At 40.2% G+C, this 4,719-nt stretch overlaps 1 long non-coding RNA gene across 1 annotated transcript in view; it reads left to right on the forward strand.

Annotated features, from left to right (window-relative positions):
* Positions 1-2,796, forward strand: part of LOC111728248 — a 19,423-nt gene extending 16,627 nt beyond the window's left edge. Inside the window, exons 2-3 of the long non-coding RNA XR_002775616.1 lie at positions 2,411-2,516; positions 2,728-2,796. This is a non-coding gene — a long non-coding RNA (uncharacterized LOC111728248). The remainder of the gene's footprint in view (positions 1-2,410; positions 2,517-2,727) is intronic.
* The last annotated feature ends 1,923 nt before the right edge of the window (positions 2,797-4,719 follow it).

A 4,719-nucleotide genomic window follows, 5' to 3' on the forward strand; every position in this document is an offset into this window, starting at 1 on the left:
AAACTAAAAAGCCTTCAAGATTCAAAGGAGTGGATTTCTAATCATAGAATCTTAGACATTGTGGCAAATGTTTCTGAGTGTTATCTAAACGTTGAAGGCTAATTAAAATTATACAGGCAGTCCTCAGGTTACTGATGACTCTGCTACAATGTTCTTTACTTACCAATGGGCTCCCAGGGGTCTCTAGATGGATAATTTATAATTAGATAATGAAATTTGTAATTAAGAACCTAGTTTCTTCAACATAGGGAAACAAATCTGCATGGCATGGTGGTTCCTTGGTGCGGTTTCTTTATGCTAGTCACTGGTCTCATTGTTTGCACAGTCGCTTACATAGCATCACTTTTGTCTTAACTTTTTTATTTGATTTTGTGAGTCTCTGTTTACCCTTATGACCAGGCCTCCAAAGTGAAAGTCCACTGCCAATCTAGGTGAGCCTGCAGTGAAGAGAAAGGTGATTGTAATGAAAATGAAAGTAGAAACAATTAAGCATTTGGAAAAAGGCCAGATGCCATTATTCATTGGAAAAGCTGTAGGCTTCAGTCGCTTGACTATTGGAACAATTATGAACAATAAAGTGAGGATAATGGAACATGTAAAAGGCAGTGCTCCAATGAAAGCATCAATTGTTACTAAGCAGTGTAGTGGATTAATTTTTTTTTTTTGAGACAGAGTCTCATGTTTTGCACTTGGTAGAGTGCTGTGATGTCACAGCTCACAGCAAACTCAAACTCTTGGGCTTAAGCGATTTTCTTGCCTCAGTCTCCCAAGTAGCTGAGACTACAGGCGCCTGCCACAATGCCTGGCTATTTTTTTTTTTTTTTTTTGGTTACTGTTGTAGTTGTCATTGTTGTTTGGCAGGCTAGGCTGGGTTTGAACCCACCGGCCCTGGTGTATATGGCTGGTACCCTAGCCACTGAGCTATAGGTGCCAAGCCTGTAGTGAATTAATTATTGAAATGGGAAGTTCATCATTGATTTGGTTAGAAGATCAACATAAGCATAATATTCCTATTAATCTAGGAATTAAAAAAAAGAAGCACAGTAGTTTCTGTAACTTACTATTACAGTATGGGGGTATTATTATGTTGGGACCAGAGACACCTCTGAGAGACCACACATGTAAAAGTGAAGGAGTGTCTTTATTCAAGCATATGCTCAGGCCGCAGGATTTGACAGTCAAGCTGCTAAATCTGCGACTCCGTTACAAGGGAAGTCTTGGTTTTTATATTATTCATTTGCAAAGCATCTTGGGTTGCAATAAAATGGTAGAGGAGATCATGGGGGGAGGAGCCTGCTCAGGGCTTCTGGTAGGCTGTATGGGGCCCAGGGATTTTGATAGGTGGAAGCCTCTTGCAGTTAAGGACTTTCCAAGAAGGGCTGTGTGCTGGTTCCTGCTAGGGGTCTCCGCCTAGGCTAGCTGCCTCCTCCCTGGGTGGTGCTGTTTGTGGTTTTTCCGGAAACTGGGTCTGGAGTTCAGAACAGAGCCCACCACAAAATGGAGTTACTGCTGCCTCTTCAATTATCACTACAGGATCTCACTGTATTATTATTATCACATATGAGCCATTGTAGTATTTATCATTATTATTACCATATAATTGCTGTTCATCAGGGATCCAAGTTGCATACAAACCCAACCTAACTCGTCTATAACCCAGAGATGGCCTATAGTTGCTATTAGAAAAAAATTAAAGCATGTAAAAATGGGTGAACAGTATTCATAGACTACCACTGATAAGTGGGATTACTGAATCCAAGGTCTTTGAACTTTGCATAGGGATTTTTTTTTGGAAGGGGAGTCTGCAGATGACTAGAAAGACAGAAAGCTAGGTTTCAACTTAGATGTGTGCATTTTACATGAGCTTCCTTTTAATAAAGGGTTAAGTGGCTTTAAAATGATGGCAAAACCAGTGACTTAGGCTCATGTTTGTTGGCCTCCCAAAAGCTCGGTGCTTTTTCCATTATTTTCCCCTTGAGAAAAGAGTTCCTTGAAATTAGAGGGCTCAGCTACGTGGTATGCTGAAGACTCAGAGTAGAGCTTGGTGATGGTGAGTAGGAGAAGAAAGAAAGGAACTAATGTTTATTAATTACTCATGTTAGGCAAGACACTGGGCTATGGACCCTTTCAATTTCACTGTTTTATTGACAGGACAAAGTAGCTGTTATCTTCCCCATTTTGTAGTTGAGGAAACTGAGGCTCAGAGGTTAAGTCCAACAAACTAGGTCACAGGATTTGCCATTTATAAAGCTTCCATCAAGTCCAGGCCTTTTGTCTGAAATAAAACTTAATCTTTACCTTAGAAATGAAAACAATGTAACCTAAACATTTGTACCCTTATATTAATCTGAAAACAAAACAGAACAAAACAAAAAACTAAATCCTTTCACCTTTAAATTCCATTGACTAGGGAGAAGCTTTAAGACAAGAGAAACAAAGCACATTACTCTGTGTCTGCTGCCAGCAGTCTGCCAGAAGCAGAGACCAAGAACCACTCAAAATTAATGTCCTTTCAGGTGGGTGAGGATTCTTTATTTGACTGTTCACTTGGCTTTTCCAGCATCAAGTCACAGTTTACCCTACTGTAGTATTCTTGTTTCCAGTTTTCATCCCCCCAAATGTGATAACGTGTCTACATACAATTCATGTGTGTTGTTTTCTTTCACTGTGCAACACCCAACTCACATTCCAACTGTTGGTCTGTGGCTTCCTCATTTCCCATCACAGCCTCTTCATTCCTGGAGAGCAGGTGACCCAGGAGGGAAGGAGGAAGAAGATGCTGAGTTTCAAGAAGAGGATCTGGATTCTGCCTCATGGCCTCTTGCAGCTATTACCATTTTCTTTCTGTCTCTTCTGGCTTTCAAGTCTTTCTTGCTGTTCCTGTAACGTTGACCTTGGTCATGTATCACTGAAACTTTAACTTCAGTGGGGTGTAAATAAAAATTCTTTTTCTTTTTTTGCAGTTTTTGGCTGGGGCTGGGTTTGAACCTGCCACCTCTGGCACATGGGGCCAGCGCCTTACTCCTTTGAGCCACAGGTGCCACCCCCCCTTTTTTAAATTGGTGGAACATTTTGGTGCTGTTATTGTTTTGATATATTTCCATAAAATGGTCAAGAAGAAAATGGTCATGTGACTAAACTTTACAATTGCTTATTTGTTTATAAGACAACATGTCTTGGAGAGTGGCACCCTAAACACACATTTGGAAGGAGGGACGTGGTAACACACAAACACACACACACACACACACACTCTCTCTCTCTTTCTCCATTTCTTTCTCATTTTAGACCAGGGACATTCCTATAAATTGTTTGTGGAAACTTGAGACTTCGGATGAGTTTTTGTTGAGGGGGTCTGAGATGTTTGAAGTATAGGTAGATATGAGTAGTTGAAGAGGAAATTACTATGATATAGTGGGACTAAAATGTAGCATTATTTGACTTTTTTTTTTTAACTAGAGCAATAAGATTCTTTTATCACAGAGTTCTGCTCTCTAGGAAGGGAGTAGAGGAAGCTTTTTGTATGGGATTTTTCACTGACTAGGATTTTTGGTAATCAGGTCCACAAAACATTGTCCATATCACCTACCTGGAAAACGCCTTCATGACGGAGTAAGTTCCTTCTGATCTTACCAAATTTTTTATAGGTTATTTTTGCTTTTTGGAGATATTATGCTATATTTGCTGAGAGAATTGTTTTCCTATAGTTTCTCTAATTTGGATATGGGGCTGGGGGCCATGGGAGTATACACATGGATATAAGTGATACATTAGATGTCAAGATGTTGAGGGTGTCACGGTACATCTAGGGATGTCAGACAGTGCTCACTGGCAAGTACCATGAATATTTACTGCCAGCTGATAAGAATCTATAAGATGCAAAGGAGAAACATCAAATGCCTTTCCCTTTCACACCTGTTGATAATGGTGCCAATGCTTTTCTTCTGGATCACGGGTTGTACATTTGTTGCAGGTAGCTAACCGTGTGGTACTGAAAACAGCTTGTCATATGGAAAAAAGTGTGACCCATTATCTCCATAAGCAATGTCAATGCCTTCACATTTTGTGAAGAGACATCCTGGGGCCAATTAAGTATCCTAAGTTTTCCAGAATAGCTGGAGTTCATAATGACCATGGCTCCTTAGGAGAGGTGCTCTGGAGCAGTGATACCAAACATTATCACATAGAAAGTGTCAAGAGAACTTCAAGACCATCATGTTCCCGGGGTGCAGCGGTTTCCTTGCTCATGAGTCATTCAGCACATGTAGGAGTGCCTATTTTCTACCAGGCAAACCAGGAAGAAAAGAGATCTGGAGGTCTCCATTACATATCCAGTATCATTTGCACACATTCTTTGGGAACTTGAGCAGCTGCCAGATGAAAAAAAAATCTGAAAAATAATAAACTTGGAATTAGATATTTTGGATCCCATGGATAAAAAAGATCTACTGTGTTGTCATGCTTCCATGCTGTAGACTAAACATTTGTGTCTTCTAAAATTCTTATGTCAAAATCTTAAACCATAATGTGATAGTTTTTGGAGGGAGAGTTTTTAGGAGGTCATTAGTCATAGGGATGAAGCTCTCATGAATGGGATTAGCACTCTTACAAAAGGAATCTTAGAGAACTCTCTCATTCTTTCTGCCAAGTGAGGACACAGTGAGAAGATAGCCATCTGGGAAAAAGGGAGGAAACCCTCCCCAGACACCAAATCTGCCA

Source organism: Otolemur garnettii, unplaced genomic scaffold, assembly GCF_000181295.1.
Source record: "Otolemur garnettii isolate 467f Iridium unplaced genomic scaffold, OtoGar3 scaffold00147, whole genome shotgun sequence".
Classification (NCBI taxonomy): Eukaryota; Metazoa; Chordata; class Mammalia; order Primates; family Galagidae; genus Otolemur; species Otolemur garnettii.